Here is an 18,221-nt window from a genome sequence, read left to right as displayed (position 1 = left end):
CTGCAGCAGCAATATTGCAAGATGTTAATGAGCGAGGTTGGACATTTGCCAGACCAGGGCCCACACCCAGAATGAAGGCACCTCTTGTCCTAGGCTGGGGTCTGTGGCTGTGCCTTTGCATCCCCAGAAAGTAGCTATGAGGCCAAATGAACTCTTTCTGGGTCACTGGGTAGATTCAAGGAACAAGGTCAGCACTTAGGGGGAGCTGCTGTCAGGGAGCTCCCTGGGAGCAGAGACCCCTTGGATGAGAGTCGGAGAACTTTGGCTTGAGTTCCACTCAGTCATGTCTCACTGTGTGACCCTGAGAAAGTTCCTTCTCTTCTTACGGCCTTGGTTTTCTCATTTGCAAGTTAGGACGAACGAGAGTGATCTGCCAGCCCAGTGTGTTATTGTGAGGACCGGCTGGGAGGACGGGGCTGGTGAGGTGTTTCTACTCTGCTTTACTTTCTTGGCTGAGGGACTTGTGCTGGTCAGTTCCACTCTCAGCTGCTCAGTTTCCTTCTTGCTGGTTTTCTTATGCTCATTTCACTGACAAATGGGCTCTGGCCAAGGGCAGAGTCAGGCCAAAGACACATGGCTGGTGTGAGTCTCCCCGCTGGGCAGGGTGGGCAGCCCGTGTCCCACTCTCAACACAGAGCTCTGTGTGACGGTGCCTGGTTGTCCTCAGCAAGCATTGGTGGCCACTATCACTATTGTGACCATCATGATAAAGAAAGGAAGAGCTCCAAGTTATTCCCATGCAGGGGCCACCTTCTGGAGGAGTTGTGGGGGCCTTAGGTGACACCTGTCTCTGCTCTGTGTGCAATCCTGTGTCCTGCAGTTTTCCAGCCAGGTCCTATGGAAAAGTCTATGGTTCACACAAAGCTCTCAGGGACCCATGGCTCCGCTCCAGGCTGAGCGTGGAGGGGGGAGGGGAAACACCTCACGGGCACAGTGCACCTCAGTCTAGAGGGCCCAGTGTCAGATTGTCCTTCCTTTTGATTTTGCTCCCCATAGGATTGTTACCTCTTTAGTAATTAGAACTCTGATCTTTCCCAATGTTCAGCCTTTACAAGGCAAGGCCAAGCCTTCAACACAGACCTCCTGATTCCCAGACCAGTGTTCAGAGGCAGCAGTGGCTGATCTGGCAGGGGAGAGAAGGCTCACTTGTGCAATAGCTACCAAACTCCAAAGGGTCGTCCCTCACTTGTCCCCTTTACCCGCCCATCCACCCTTCACAGAATGAGATCACCTGGCTTTGTGCTGAACAATCAGTGGAGAGATGAACAAGATGCGGCCCCTGCCCTCCAGGAGACACACGTGTGAACAGACAGATCAGAGTGTGGACTACAGGCAGGTACATGCAGAGGCTGCTCTGAGGCTGCGGGCAGAACACGGAGGCCCGCTGGAGGCAACCAAGAGACACTGAAGGCTTTTGAACAGAGAAGTTGGTGTGGTCAACTTTGCGTTTTAGGGTGGGTGATCTCTCAGGGGCCCAAAGCAGAGTGAGTTAGGGTACGGGGTGGTGGATTGTATCACTATGTTCAATTATCCCCTTCTCCACTTCCCTCTGCTGACGGCTGGGAACCTTCCTGGCACCTACCCCACAGGCTCACTGGGAGGAAATGCCCTGAGTTTGGCCTAATGGGTGACCCTCCCTCCCAATTCTCCTGTCTTTGCACACTGCCTCGTCAGATGCGTCCCTGTGTCCTGGCATTGGTTCTGCCTGGTGTGGACAGAGGTGTATTAGACGGGGCAACCTCGAGAGCATCAGGCTACATTTTCTGGTGGCAGGGTCTGGTGTGTTCTCCCTGTTTGAACGTGTGACCTTCACACTCCCAGTAATGACTGCTGTAGCCATTGCCACAAAATCCAATTTCAAATAATAACATTTATTTGAATAGTGCTGTCTCTGTTTCTACTTTTTATCCCTATAGTTTCTTCATGCTTCTGTTGACAACATCTCAGTTCTTCAGGATGGCCATAAAATAGAGTCAAGGTACATCAGATTGCCTTCCCAGGGGTGGTAAGTGCAGTAGAACAGAAATCCTTTCAGTAAAAGAAAGCACGCTATCATTTTTATTGTTGAAAAATATATGCAAAATTTCCATGAAACAAGAAACTTGTTATGAGCCAGTAACTTTTATCACGAGGATGTTTTTTTCTTTCTTAGCAAAGTGGAAACCAATAAGAATGGTTCCCAAGGTTGGAAAAGACTGGTCAGGTGGAGGCCAAGGTCATTAGAGTTTGTCTCTCGTTGAGCAAAAGGAGAGGACTTTTGGGAGTTTTTGGCTTAGTGTGGTGGCTAAAGACTTGGGATGTGTGTCCAGAGCCCAAGTCCTAATCCAGGATCCACCACTGCCTATCTTTAGGACCTTAGGAAATTCCATTCTCTGGTCTGGGCCTCAGTTTTCTCACTGGCATTGGGAACCCTGACACATTGATGGTGGTAGTAAGAATTGGTAGAGGCATCTTGCAGAGCAATTTGGCAATGTCCAGCAGCACTAAAAATGCAACCAAACCCAAGACCTAGTGAAAGGACCAAGCTAACTCCATTTTGTTACAACTAACTCCATTTTGTCTCACAGCCTTCACTGACCCCACTTTGCCCCGCAGCCTTCAATTTGCAGCTGCAGCTGCATACCAAAGGTGATAGGCAACCTGCTTCCTCCCTGACACCTGGCTCCAGTGTGTCTGCCCCAAGGATAACGGCCCCAATAGTAGTAAATCTTTCCTCTAAGCAATCAGCCCAACTGAAACATTGTTTAGGTCCCTAAGCCCAGATCCCTCCTCCCCTTTTCTTTTCTGTATCCTTAAAACTGCTCTTCCCTTGGCAGACGGCGCTTCTCGGCCCTCCTGCTGAGACAGGAATGAGAAGCCCAAATCCGGATTTGTGAATAAAATGTTTCTTGCTTTTGCATCGGACTTGGTTTTTGGGTGATTTATAAGGGGTACCCCGTGATCTAGGCACAACATTAGCAAATTCCATGTCCAGATTTCTGTCTTAGAGAAACCCTCAGGTGTGGGCAATGATATTTACTGCAGCATCAATTATAATGGCACACAATGGGAAACAAGGTAGACTGCAGTCCACGAGAGGGGTGAGTAAAATGTAGTCTATTCATTTAATGAGATCAAAAGCAATGAAGAGAAATATGTTAGATTCATGCAGCAGTGTGAAAAAATCTCAAACTATCATGTCGAATGAGAAAAGCGAGTTCCAGAAAGCAGTGGAGAATGTTATGTGGAAATCGTACCCCATATGCGAATCAACATGCACAGCAGTCCCGCGTATCACCACAGCTTTCTGTGTCTATGCAAAAGTTTAACTGTTTACCCAGAAAGGTGCATGTGCAAGAGGAGTTGCCTTGGAAGGAGGAGAGGAAGTGCAACTGGGAATGAGAAAAAAACAGGGACTTTGAATCCAGCTGTGATATTAAAATATATATATGATTATGGCTAGATTCAAATTTTATAAATTTATACAAAAAGAAGACAAAGCAAGTAACATTAATAAATTGAATACCTATTTGTCTGTTACCCAGAATTAACAATTTATTACTGTGGCAGAAGGCCCTGGAAGCTGCCCTCTGGAACTGGCAGGGAGTGCCTGGGGGCAGGGGAGCAGGAAGGTGTCAGTGTTCAGAGGAGCACTGTGGGTGCAGCCAGCCCAAACCACAGCAGTGCCCGTGAGGAGGCGTAATGGCCATCACAGTGATCACTTACTTTGGCCCGGCCCAGGGCTTGGTGCTTTACACATATAGAATCATCCCAATAGCCTTATCCATTTCACAGATGAGGAAATGTAGGCCGAAGGAAGTTAAGCAGCTTGTCCAGGACCCTCTACTGCTAAGTGGCAGAGCTGGGCTTTTCACCCCGGCAGTCTCTACTCAAGGCCAAGACTGAACACCACATCATGCTACTTCTGGGATAAATGCTGGGTAGAAATGGTGAAACCCTCTTTGAAACAAGGCCCACTAGGCAGGAGCTGGTGGCGACATGACACCATTTAGTCTTAAACTGGGCTTTGCTGTCTTCAAGGGCCTTTCCTCCCAGAATTGACTCTTAACTGTGCGAGGCCCACAAGGCAGGTGTCAGAACTCTCCTATTAGAGACAGGAAAACTGAGGCTCAAGAGGATTAAAAGTCTAGCTAGCTGGTGTTGCTGCATGGGCACAGACTCCGAGAGGCTCTAGCTGCTTTGACCCCGCCCAGAAGCCCGGTGGCCTTCCCGCCCCCTTGGGTTATCATCCTTGCCAGTGGCAGGCCGACCTCACACTGCTGCTTCTTTTCCTTCATTTGCCATGAAGTGTCACGGAAGGCAGTGTGATGTTTTCTCCTCCGCCTTGTCCTGGTGCCCATCACATCCCCAGTTTCATAAAACACCTTGCTGAGAATACACAGATTCATTCCTTTGAGCCCTCTATCGTCTCCTGGAAGATGCTTATTGACTAAAGTGCCAATCTGGCCTTTTGTTGACCTCTGAGGCCATCTTTCCTCCAGGAGGCCCAATAGAATGGTGCTTGTGGATATTTTTATGGGTCAGGTTTTAAAAATTACACCCAACTTAAATTTGTGCTGATTTAATTAGAATATGGAAGCGGAGGGATGTTTTTTTTTTTTTTTTATTGCTCCTGCTGCTGGGTCCTGGGCAAATGGTTTCTCTCTGGAAACTGCTGTTCTCATCATGAACAGATGATGGATAGGCTGGGCCATCCCTTGTCTGCCTGTAGCTTACAGGATCTTAGGAAGTAGGAGGTCAGAATTAGGAGTGTCCTTGAGACCGCTGAGCCTGTGTCCCTCCTAGTCCAGAGGCAGACTAAGGCCCAGGGAGGGCAACACACTGTGGAGAGTCACACACACAGGGCCAGATGGCCTCAACAACTGTGGCATCCCCTGGGTGCCTCTGTCCAGGGAAGGGTGTGATCCAGTGAATAAGAAGCTCTACTTGGGCCCCCGTGAAGAACAGCAGGAAGTCACGGCTGGGAGCAGCTGTAGGAGGGAGACTCCAACAGCAACATGGCTGGTCATGGCTTCAGGTATAACTGCATTCAGGGCTTGGCTCCTCTTCAGCTTGCACCTTGGCCTTTGCCTGAGCTGTCTTCAGACTTCGGCTTTACTGGTAGCAAATACATCAGACTCTATTTCCTCTCATCTTGAAATATTTGGACAAAAGGACGTCTCAGAGGCCTTAACTGAACTTTCAGGGAATCTTACGTGCTCCAGCTGAATCCCTCCCAGGCCTGTGTTCCTCCTGGAGCTGAGGCCTAGGGAATGATGGGTCCTGGATGAGAACCGAAGGCTGTGATCCACAGAAGTCAGGAGGTGGGGTGGGGAGGAACGATTGTGTACCTACCAGCATGACCACCGTGGAACAGGCCTGCATCCCTGTCCGTGCACATCCTACTAAAAGGCGGGGGTGCCAGTTGCAAACAACTTGCGAGTTAGGTAGCCCTGAGCAAGTTAGTTAAATAATCCAAGCTTTAAAATGCTTATCTGAAAAGTGGAAAACCCACCTTTGCCCTGTAGGGATCTTGCAGGAATTAGAGATAATATGTACATGAAGCACTTGTCACAATGCCTGGGCTGGAGGGAGTCCTTAGTGGGTGGTGAGTCCTGATGGTGACAATGACAATGGTGATGGAGACCTCGGGCCTTAGGTCTGCAGGGGCACTCAGTGGTTTTCCTGGAGCTCGAAGGACTAGCTCACCTACCTTTGGGGTATCCAAATTTATCAGTAAGCTAAAGAATGAAAATAGCTAAGAAAAGAATAGAGAGAGTATCTTTTGGCACAAAGTGGAATTGGTAAGCACTCCAAAGGAAAGTTTTCATTCAAATGCCACTGTTCAATCTGAATATTTAAAAATATCTTCCTACCGAGCAGATCCAGTTTCTGTTTCTTGGAATGAAAAGTAGATAACAAAAGTCAACAAATAACTGCCTTCCTTGGCATTTAACAACTAGCACTGACTCACGATCCTCGGCGAATCTGCTGTGGTTCTTTCCCTCTTAGAAGAAAAACTTTCTGTGCTCACTGGAGGAAGTGCTTTGGGGGTCCACTCAATTCTGGAACCAGTGGATGTTCTTCCACTTGGCACAGCCCATGGTGATGTGCTGTCAGTCTTGGGCTGTGCTGCCCACGGGGGAGAGAACTTCCTAAGCCTGACCTTGGCCTCAGGAAGTCAGTGGGTGAGCAAGTCTATGCACTTGAATTTCTAGTTTGCAAAGTGCACTTAACTCCATCACCTCCCTTAGTTTCCTGGCACCTCCATGACTCAGGGGTTTTATGGGTGACAATGGTGAGGTTCGGAGAGGAAATCTGAGCTGTCTAAGGCCACACTGTGAGCAAGTGTCTGGTGTCTGGGACCAGAGCCTCTATCTGCTGCTTGCCAGCCTTTCCTACTGCTGGTGTCACATAAATGAACATTTGGAAAGCAAATTGACCTCGATGTTGGAGCTAATTAGGAATGAAAACATACATGGGCCAAGCCATGTGCTAAGTGTTCCAGAAAATACAGATGAATGACATCCTTGTGAGGTTTGCACTATTCCCAGGACAAACAGTTCCCCAGCTTCTCCTGTCAACAAAATCCTGGCAGGACCAGGATGAAAGGTCCTGTTTTAAGCCAGCTGTCTGCTGTGTCACAGCCTCACTGCAGTCCCCAGGGCTTTGGATAAACTTGTCTGGGCCTCTGCTTCTGTTTCTTTGCCTCATGCCGTTCACACAGGTCTCCTCTCCAGGAGGACAGGGGTCAGATCTCTTGCATTTTCATGCCCCTGAGTCCCGTGGCACCTCTCTGAGCACATGGCTTGTAGTATGTGCTTACTGCATACTCAGGGTAAGGACTTCAATATGGCGGTGACTTCCCCAACACACTGGTTTGATTCAAAGCTATCTCACTGCTTCAGAAGACTTGTGTTCTCTGAGACAGAAATGTCCTCCTTGCAGGGGAACAGTTTTTGTTGAGTCATGGACAATATCACTGATATTCTTGGGGAGCTCAGCTCTCTGACTCATCAGGGTAGATGAGGGAATATCTTCATAAGTAACTATGCGAAGTGATCTTGGGTTCAGGCTGAGCAAGGGAGAAAGGGTTGGGGCCATTGTTGCTTTGGTTACTGATGGGGTCTGACCCAAGGGTCCAATGTCTCATGCAACATTCCACAATCTTAATGCACATTATTAAGCACCTACTATGTGCCAGGCCTGGGGTTTAATGCAATAATGACTTCAAGGAATTCACTGTTAATAAATTCGCTGAACATGTTAGGACATGAGAACAGCTTCCAAACAGGTCTGTAAGAGCACAGAGAAGGGAAAGGTTGTTTTTGATGTGAGGATTCTCAGGAGAAGCTGAGTTTTCCCGCTAGGGAGGTAGCTAACTGCACACAGTGCATCCTACCAGTGGCTTGTTATTCTCCTTTTGCAGGGATGGGTTGGTGTGATCCTCCATAGTTTCTTCTGTGAACCCTTCTCCCTCCCTGAACTATGAGTCCCTTAAGGGCAAGAGTCCTCTGGTCCTTCTCTTTCCTCCTCTTTTTAAGGAGAGGTCTTCTGAACTCATTGTAAGAATGTGGCCTTCGTCTCTATTCTTAATCTCCCAAGGCTGGGCCTGGGGTTTTGTTTTCTGCCCTTCCCCTGACCCTGGCCCTGATGTGGACACCCTGTGTGCTTCATCTTCATGGATGTGAGATCTCAGAGGACTGATGGATGGGAGAAGTCTTGGCCCAGCCCAGGCAGCCCTCATTCACTGGCTGGGCAAGGGAAGGGGGTTGCCTTTGTATGGAGCTGATGTTTCATGCTGCAAACTGGCAGTGGCTGCTGCAGACTGTGATGTGACAGGGTATTTTGGGAAGATGCCTGGAACAACACCTAATCCCTTCTCTTCATCTCCCTCTGGGTCTTGAGGGACAGCATCTAAAGCTGGGGCCAGGGTTGGGTGTCCCCACCGCACAGCCAATACATCTCTCAGGCCATCTGAGGTGGAAACACTTTAGTTGCAGAGGTTGATAGCCTCTCAGAGATAATGTTATCTCTCTCCAGTTGGGCTCTCTTTTCTCTAATTTCTATGCTGTCTTTGCCAAATCAAACGGGGATGAGTTCAGCATCCCAAGCACGTTCCTGTGGTCCTGGAACTGTACACGGCCCTTGTTATTCCATCTTCGCTGTGATGAAATGCTAGATTATGGTTGTGGAAAGATTAATCATGCCACAGCTAAGAGAACACTTGTGAGAAAATCACTGTTAAAAGGATAATTGTAGAAGGTCTCTAGCCTCCTCAGACCTTTCTCTTTTTCTTTTTCTTTTTTTCATAAGTCAGGAAGACCCCAGAGAGACTTCAAACACTTGATTGCTGGGGCAGCAGGTCAGATCCTGAGAAGGTGGCATCTTTATAAATTGCAGAGCCTTCTTGGCCTCTGAGATTTGCACATTTTGTATACAGGTGCAGGAATAGATTCTAGATTTCCTACCCTGACATTAAAGACTCTTGTCTGATACCAGCCTGTTCTCTGTCTCTCTGTTTCTTCCTTTCCCTGCATTCCAGGAAGTTGCACAACATATGGATTACACCTTTCACGATGCTGCGCACTTTCAAACTTATGAACTTTTTTGCACGTGTTGGAGTAGTGCCACCCTTTTATTTGATGGAAAGCCCCTGGTTATTATTTAGGACCTGACACAAATGTCTCCCTCTCAGTCAAAGCTGTCCCCTTCTCCTCCAGGCAGAATCCACCCATCTTAACTCTGAATTCCTGTAGCACTTTGCTCATCCTGAATTATAACATTTTCACGTTGTAGTTCAGTAATTTACATTTCATTATGTCCCTCACTGGTGTGTGAGTTCCTTGAGGGCAAAAAGCAGATCACATCTTACTCTTACATTCTCACTTCTGGGCATAACACTATTTCTGGCACAGAGGTGCTTGATAAATGTTTATGGAATGTGTGACTCAGCTCCTTGGCACTAGCTGGAGTTTTGGAGAGGATCTCTGATAAATAGCATCTCTCTCCCTCAGCTGTGCTCAGAACTAAAAGAGAAGTGACAGAGTTGGCACAAGGAGCATCAAAGTATCACTTAAAATAGCCACGTTAGAGAATCATAGCTTGGTAGAGTCAAGATGGCTTGCTAATTCCTACCTCTGGTCTAGACCTTAGGGTGATGAGACGGAGAGAAAAAATTCAAATCTGCAGACTGTATCACCATATCTCACTGGTCTGGGTGTAGGAAGAAAGAGAAAAAGAGAAAAAGGAGTCACTTCCCTAGTCTTAAGATATTTAATAAATTGTCTCTGCCTACCAGAGAAGCTGTGGAATGGGATGATGCCACCAAAGTTGTTGTTTCTACTACTTCCCTGGGGTGGAGTTAGGGCTTGTCAAGAGGGCAGGTACATTTAGTAGAAGTTTCTCTACCTGGGAATAAGAAGGCAGAAATAGGCTTTCCTCCATAATTATAAACACCTTGGGGTTTTTCCTCTTTAAATGCCTTTCCTTTTCTGCCTTACCTGAGATCCACTCCCCATTTCCAGGCCAAATTTTCAGTAAATAGGTAATATTTCTCATTTCTACTCCCTTCCTTCAAATACTTCATCTTCTCTCTATGATGGATGGAGTTTCTTCATTGTTCTTTCCTTCTGTTCTAGTCTTTTTGCAAATAATGTGTGGCATTGGAAAAAGCACGCCCAGAAGTTCAGTTCCTGTAATACCAGGTGAAAGCAGAGAGTCATTCCATATGTTTCTGAAATGAAGTACTTGGTATGTGCCAGTCACTGCGCTAGCACTGGGGACGGGGAGCTTATCACCAGCATCCATGCCTTCAAGAGAACCAGAGTCTAGGTGTGGAAAGGCAGGTGTGGAAAAAGAAAATTACAACTGAGTGTGGAACGTAATGATAGAGGGTAGTGCAGTGTACTGCAGGGATATAGGGTTGCAGCTGGTGAGTTTCATTTGAAGTGGCAGAGGGTAAAAATTTTCCAGGTAAAGAAAATTCAACTACTAGGTAATCGAGGAAGGCTTCCTAAGGGAGGTGAAACTTAGTCTGAGTTTCCAATGATTGGTAATCAGTAGGAGTTATGACAAGTGAAAGTGCATTAAGGTCCAGAACTATGGAGAAGGTTGACATGTGGGAGAAATTACAAATTAGGCAGTGTGGTTGGGGCATGAGGTTCTTGTTGGAGAGTGGCTGGAGAGGGGAGAGCTAGAAGAGAACTGGGTAAATCAGGATTCCAAATAAAAACCCTGGGAAACACACTATCAGGAAATGCAACCTGATATAATCCTGTGATGGAGTTAATGTTCAGAAATAAGAAAGCAGACAGGGCTGACTTGGAACCCTGAAAGACAAGATCTGTTTCAGAACCATGGCCAGCAGCCAGCACATTTCCCCAAACTCTGAGGCAAAGCTCATTCTCTGAATATTTTTTAATAAATGATGCCAGGAGAACTGGTTAGCCACATGTAAAAGACTGAAATTCACACCTCTCACCACTTACAAAAATTGATCCATGATGGATAAAAGATTTAAAGCTAAGACATGAGATGATAGACATTCTAAAGGAAAGCATGGGAAAAACTCTAGATGATATCTGCCTGAGGAGAGATTTCATGAAGAAGATGGCATCAGTAATAGCAACACTAGCAAAAATAAATAAATGGGACTAATTACGCTAGAAAGCTTCTGCATAGCTGAGGACACAATAATCACAGCTAACAGCCTTCAGAACAGGAAAAGATACTTGCACATTACAAATAACAAAGGATTGATCACTAGAATCTATAGAGAATTCAAATTGATCAAGAAAAAGAGTGAACAATCCCGTTTATCACTGGGCAAGATACATGAACAGAACCTTCTCTGAAGAGGACAAATGGCCAATAAACACACGAAAAAAATGGTCATTGTCCCCAATCATCAGAGAAATGCAAATCCAAACTACCTCAAGATATCACCTAACACCAGTGAGAATAGCCCACATTATAAGACCTCAAAGCAGAGAACATTGGCATGGATGTGGAAAGAAGGGAACGCTTTTACACTGTTGGTGGGACTGCATACTAATACAGCCATTATGGAAAGAAGTATGGACAATCCTCTAAGAGCTAAATTGGACAATCCTCTAAGAGCTAAATTAGACATTCCATTTGATCCTTCAATTCCACTGCTTGGAAGAAAACAAATCATTTTATCACAAGGACATTTGCATTAGAATGTTTATTGCAACTCAATTGAGAATTGCCAAGACGTGGAACGAAGCCTAGTGCTGGTCAACTCCATGAAAGGATCAATAAGCTGTGGCATCGGTATACCATGGAATACCATTCAACTGTAAAAAAGATGGTGACTTTCTATCTTTTGTATTTACCTTGATGGAGTTGAAACACATTCTTAGTAAAGTATCACAAGAATGGAAATCCAAGTTTTCAGTGTACTCAATACTAACATGAATCTAAATAGAAAACAACTAGCTACATGCCCATATGAGGGAATAACATAAGTATATTCAAGTGGGAGGGGGAAGGAGAGGAAGAAGAGGGATTGGTAAACTCTCCTCTGATGGACACATTGTGGGGGTGTACAGCACACCTCCAGGATGAAGCGCTCAACTGCCTCAACTACAACTTGAAACACAACAATGTAACCTAACCACTTGTACCTTCATTTTCTATGATCCCAAGGCACTAAGGAGTAAGTAGGAAGCAGCTGGAGAGTTGATGCTCATATTCTGATTATGTCTGATTATTCATAGATCTTTTTTTTTTTGAGACAGAGTTTCACTATGTCACCCTGGCTAGAGTGCTGTGGCGTCTCAGCTCACAGCAACCTCAAACTCTTGGGCTTAAGAGATTCTCTTGCCTCAGCCTCCAAAGTAGCTGTGATTACAGGCACTCACCACAACGTCCGGCTATTTTTTTTTTGTTGTTGTTGTTGCAGTTGTCATTGTTGTTTTAGCTGGCCTGGGCCAGGTTTGAACCCACCAGCCTTGGTGCACATGGCCGATCACCTACTCATTGAGCCATGGGCGCTGCCCTATTCATAGATTCTTAAAAAGTTGATGCCGTGGTTCAAAGTTGAGTAGAGTTAGCAGGCATTTTTCCTGAACATGAAGACATTATTATTTCTGAAGCATAGAAGAGCAAAACTTTGAGCCCCTATTATACCTTGTGATGAAAACGTTCTCTTCCATGGAGGTTCTTTAATTACCATTTGGGGTACATGCACCAGCTATGAGACTAGAGTCCTTGAAGCTGGAGCCTTTCAAAAGGAAGCTGCTCATTACAGTCTAAAAGTCAGAATGCACAACTGAAAATTCTCAATTTGTTGAGGTTATAATTTATTTGAACATTCAAAAATTTTTTTATATGAGGTAGAAATAATAGCTATTTCAAACACTCTCTGCTCCATACACTTTTCATTTCTGGAAAATATAACAAAGCATTCTTTCCCCTTTTTTCTGCCTGAGTTAGTATTTGTCATTTTCCTTTTTACCTGTAAGCATTCATAGGGCTGAGTGTGAAATTGAACCATTATTTAGCAGTCTTTAAACTTAAGTCATAATTCCATGGCATCTTGAAAAGTAAGACTTGTTGGAGTGGAGTAGTAGTTTGCCTGGATTGAATAGGACTGGTGGAAAGAAGGTGGTTCTAACCTGAAATCCACAAATGGGCATCAGCAAATCCTTGATTCCTAGAAATTATTTGCAAAATGTTGTGGGGTATATGTAAAGGGGTGAGCATACTTGCTCATATTTAAAGGGAGCAAGAATCTGGGACTCCCTCAAATGAGTAAAGAAGACTACATATCTGTTTTCTCTCAGATCCTAGCCCAAGGGCCTTGCCTATCTCCTAGGATAGAGAATAACAGAGAACTCAACCATGTCTTGTGAAACTTGCCACTCACATCCCTAAAGGTAATCTCTGAGTTGGGCTAGACTGTGGGCCACTTGAGGGAAAAGACTGCCCATGTTTCTATGTTTCCTACTGTTATATTCCCAGAGCTTAGAATTATATCTGGCTTGTGAAGTATCTTTGAACAAATCAATGAACTTGATTGGTAGGGTATGGGTAAGTCAGTCATTTTGGGGGATTTCAATCAAGAAAAGGAGAGATACCCAGATTATAAGGGCTTTAGAGGCCAGAGCTGCTCTGGTATTACTCTAAGTGGCCAGGTTGGCAGCAGTTCTGCACAGAATGGACCTGGGTTTGATCTGTTAATAATGGTATGTGAAACTGACATATCCCAGGACTCCAATAGTGCAAAACACTCACATTAAATGCTTAATTTGACTTTCTCTCAAATCCTAGAAGATAGGCAAGGCCCTTAGGCTAGGATGTGAGAAAAAACAGAGTGGTAGTCAGGGTGTTGGTGAGTGATTTATTCGTAGGTCTTCTCCTTTGGTAGTTCAGCTCTTTCCTGACCAGCAAGAAGGAACTTCCTACAAATGCCTCTTTCCAGCTCCCTGAAGGAAAGTTTACATCATTCTAAGGAAGTCACCTGAGTAGAATGATCTGGAAGGATGCGAAGGCATGTCTCTATGTGTGTATCAGGAGGTGGGGGGTGAGCAAGTTGGGGACAGGGAGAGAGCTGAGCATTACTGCTGACTCCGCAAATAATGTATTTTCCTTAGGTCAAAGTGTCTTGGAAAATCTGAGGCTAGAAGCTCTCTGTCATGGAGACAATGGGCAGACGGGAAGAAGAGGAGTGGTCAGCAGCCTGTCTATGGAAGAAACCAAGGCTCGGCCCTGCTAGGGCCCTCAGACTCTTGGCGGGAGGAGAGAGGAAGGGGCAAGTGGGAATGTGAAATCCACCTTTCCTGTGTTGTAGGGCTTATGAAATATGCATTGCACCAACTGCTTCATTCATTCATCCCATGCTACTATATCCATTTCAGGTATGAGAAAACTCAGAGAAAGCATGAAGAGATTTTCCCTTCCATATATAGCTCATTTCGGAGTGAGGAGAAAGATATTGGGAGCTGGTTTGAACCAGACTATATCTAAGTGTCCTTAAGTCTGGTTAGAAGAAAGTGTAATAGGCTAAAGAATTTCTCTCCAAAGATGTCCATGTCCTAATCCTCAGAACCTGTGAATATCTTATTTTCTATGGCAAAAGGAATTTTGCAGATGTGGTTGGCTTAAGGATCTTGAAATGGGGAGATTAGTCAGGTGGGCCCAGTGTACATATATACATACCAGGGAATGCTAAAGTGGAAGAGGGAGGTAGAAGAATTCATCAAAGGAAGATGCAATTTCAGAAAAAAGGCATAGAGTGATACATCATGACTGCCTTTGAAGATGGAGGAAAGGGCTGCAAGCCAAGGAATGTGGACAGCCTCTAGAACAGTGGTTCTCAACCTTCCTAATGCCGTGGCCCTTTAATACAGTTCCTGTGGGTTGTGACCCACAGGTTGAGAACTGCTGCTCTAGAATCTAGTAAGGGTAAGGAAATGGATTCTCCCCTAGAGCCTTCAGAAAGGAACACAGCCCTTCTGCCTTAGATTTTAGCCCAGTGACACTCCTCTCAGACTTCTAACATGTCAGAACTGTGAAATAACAAATGTGTGTTGCTTTTAGCACTAGGTTTGTGCTAATTTGTTCCAGTATTTATAGAAAATGAACATAGATGTCAAAGAAAATGCTGCAGGGAGTTGCAATAGAGTGGCTGCTGGTAGCTGGAGGTAGTCAGGAATGGACCCTCTGACAACTTGGCATTGAGGTTGACACCTGAATGGCACCCAGGAGCTAATTCTGAAAGATCTGAGAGATAGCCTTCCAGGTAGAAGGCAGAGCAAAGTACCTACAGTGCTGCACTGGCAATTCCAGGAACAGAAAGAAGTCAGTGAGTAGAGACTCGTGACCCAAAGCATGGGCCACAGACCAGCAGCACAAGCATCATCTGGGAAATGGTCAGAAGTACAGATGCCCTTTTCCCATCCTAGACCTATCCAATCAGAATGCCCAGGGGCAGAGTCCAGGAAGATGCTTTTTTGTAAGCCTCTTTTCTTGCAATGATTACACTTACAGAAAAGTTGAAAGTACAGTATAAAAACTTCTGTTTTCTTGAACCATTTGAGATCCAAGTGCCGATCAGACACTTCATTACTCTCCAAGACTTTAATGAATATTTTCTATAAACAAGAGCATTCTCCTACCCAACACCACCATTAAAATCAGGAGATTAGCAATGATATGTTACTGCTTCTAATCCTATTCAAATTTCTCAAGATGTTCCAGTAAAGTATTTTATACCAAAAAGATTCATTTCAGAACCCCACATTGTGTTTAGTTCTCATGATCCTTTATCTAGAAAAGTTTCTCAGTTTCCCCCAACTTCCAAGACCTTGAGGCTTCTGAGGATTACAGGAAAGTTATTTTGGGGTCTGACCGATGCTTCCTCATGATCAGATCCCGTTTATGCATCGCTGGCAGAAATAGCACAGAAGCGACGCTCTGTTCCTCTGGCGTCCTCTCCGGCAGTGTGCGATTTCAATTTGTCCCATCATTGGAGATGTTCACTCTGATCACTTAATTAAGATGATGTCTGCCACACTGCTTCACGATAAAGTGACTCTTTTCTTCTTTGTAATTAATAAGTGTTTTTTAGGGATGCACTTTGAAACTGCGCGATTATCATAATTGGCATTGCACTTTCGACTTGTTTGTATGTATATGCATGGGCTCCCGGTTTCTGATCTTACTCAGTATGTTCCAACCCGTGGTACCAGTGCTTCCTTTGGCACTTGAACCAACCAATGGGAGCCCATTCAACCTGCCTTTTGTGTCCTTCTGACATGTCCCCACCATTCTTGGAGCACTTCCGTGCTTTCTGGCACAACAAAATCTTCCAGGTTCATTTTGTACCTGCTCCAGGCAAGGCATCAGCTGTTTCTCCAAGGAACCCATTTTCCTAATCGTGGAAATGGCATTTATATCTAGGTGCCAGACGTGGTCATTGCTATTGGAGTGTCACTGCCTGTAGGTTTTCTCAGAGGACAGAGCTAAGAAATATGTATATGTATATTTCTCAGGTGTAATTAATTAAGATGAAGTCATACCAGAGTAGGGTGGGCCCCTAACCCAGTAGGATTAATCTCCTTATACGAGGACAGAACTAAAATAAATAGCTCAGAATTGGGCTCAGAATTCACACATCAGGCTATATATATTTCTTAGCTTATATGTTTCTTATATAAGAAATGCACATTGCACTTATATTTAATTCCATATGTATTTCTAAACATTGAAAGACATGAGTTTATCTCAGTACATCACATTCAGCCTCACAAGATTCATTCCAGTTTTCTCCCTTTTGTTTTTCGTCACTCCCTTCCCCAGCAAGAACAACTCGGGTGTATTAGTTTCCCAGGGCTGCCGTAAAAAAAGTGTCACAAACTGGGTGGCTTAAACCACAATTTAATTTATTGGCTCATAGTTCTGGGGGTGAGATGTTCAGGATCAAGCTGGTGGCAGGGCCGACCCCTTCTGCTGGTGAGAGAGAATCTGTTCCCTGCCTCTTCCCGGCTTCTGGTGGCTGCTGGCAGTTTGGGGTATTCCTTGGTTTGTGGACACATCCTTCCAATTTCTGTCTTTCTTTGCACATGGACACCTCCCTGTGTGCATGTGTCTTGCTTTGCCTTCTTTATAAGGAGATTAATCCTACTGGATTGGGGCCCGCTCTACTCCCGTATGACCCCATCTTAACTAATTACACCTGCAATGACCCTATTTCCAGGTAAGGTCACATTCTGAGGTACTGAGGGCTACAACTTCTACATAGGAATTTGTGCAGGGGAACAACTTAGCCCACAACATCCAGCTTCTGTTATTCTTAATGTTTACTTGATCAGTCCTTCTCAATGTGACCAGTCTTCATCTTGCTGTCCCTTCTTCCCCACACAGGACACTCTTATGCTGCTTGGGCTCAGAATTCACACGTCAGGCTACTGCCCCTACTCCTGTGTGGACACCCTTCTTGTCCCACACAGGATCTGACAAATGTCAGGCCACTCACCCCTCTCATGAATGTCCTTCTCAGTGTGTGTGTTCTGTCGCCCCTGCAGGGACACCCCTCTGGAGTGGCACACTTCTCCCCCTGCATGGGGGTGACATTCCATGCTGTCTGCCCCCTCGCTCAAAGGAGGACCCCACTGTCCCAGGTCCAGCTCAGGGCCACTGTGGCTGCCCCCTCCTCACCGAAGAGGCCTGTCTGGCTGTGCTACGCCTAACGGTTTTCGGACTGGGTGTTCAGGAAGGAAGAGCATCGGAGAAGGCCGAAGAGGAGGGAAATGAGGAGGAGGGACAGGAATCCATGTTTCAGAAAACTCCCTTATGCTTGCTAAAAATCCCTTGTCTGGTGGTCAGTGAGCAGGGAGAGAGAGCACAGATTTGGTCCAGAGAGGTGGGCAGGAACTAGAGCTGGTGGGCCCTGCAAGTCTTAGTAAGGAGGCTCTGTTTTATTTCATTTTTAAGAGTTGACAAAAACAAGCTTATCCAGGGCAAAAATGCCATCATGAACGATATAAATGAGCTCTAAGACTCTTCTCCTGAGATAAACAGGCGTCATCATTTACCCAAACAAGTCACCCACCCTGTCCTCTCTGCCAGTTCTTCCCTTCAGCTTTTGGCACGTCTTGGTGGCCTCTCCCTGATAAAGTGACAAAAGCACTTTCTTGTCAGTCTGTGTACTTGCAGCTCTGACTCTCTCCCCCTCCCTGTCTTTCCTTTTCCAGCCACATTTCCTGCAAACATTTCCATGCTCTTCATCTTCACATCCTAAAATCCTATTCCTGCCTTGACCTCATGCAATTCAGCTTCCGTTATGTTTTGTTTTTATTTGACATGCGCTGAAAAGAAGGGTTTTAAGAAGATGAGCATTTCTCGATTTACGTTTCAAAAAGGACTCCCTCTCGTGAAAGCCAAGAGAGAAAGCAAGAGGCTGTGTTACCAGTGGAGAGAGGACACCCTTGTGGACAGAGTGGAAATAGGGGACTTGGAGAAGAGGGAGCAGGCCAGGCAGGGAATGTTTGTGGGACGTAGTGCTGGCAGGGCGTTCACATGAGCTGGATGTGGGGAGAGGAGGACAGCAGAGTCACGGATGGCAGTGAGGGTCTTGGCCCCACAAACCGGGTGGAAGACTGGGCGAGGAACAGGTTTGGGGAAGGGGCTATATGAGAATGGCCTTTGGGTCCTATTTTGCTTGGGATCCTTATCTACATGGTGGTATCAAGTAGACCAGTGAGATACGTCCA

This window comes from Nycticebus coucang, chromosome 18 (genome assembly GCF_027406575.1).
Source record: "Nycticebus coucang isolate mNycCou1 chromosome 18, mNycCou1.pri, whole genome shotgun sequence".
In the NCBI taxonomy this organism is placed as follows: Eukaryota; Metazoa; Chordata; class Mammalia; order Primates; family Lorisidae; genus Nycticebus; species Nycticebus coucang.
Note: the sequence above shows the minus strand (reverse complement) of the source record.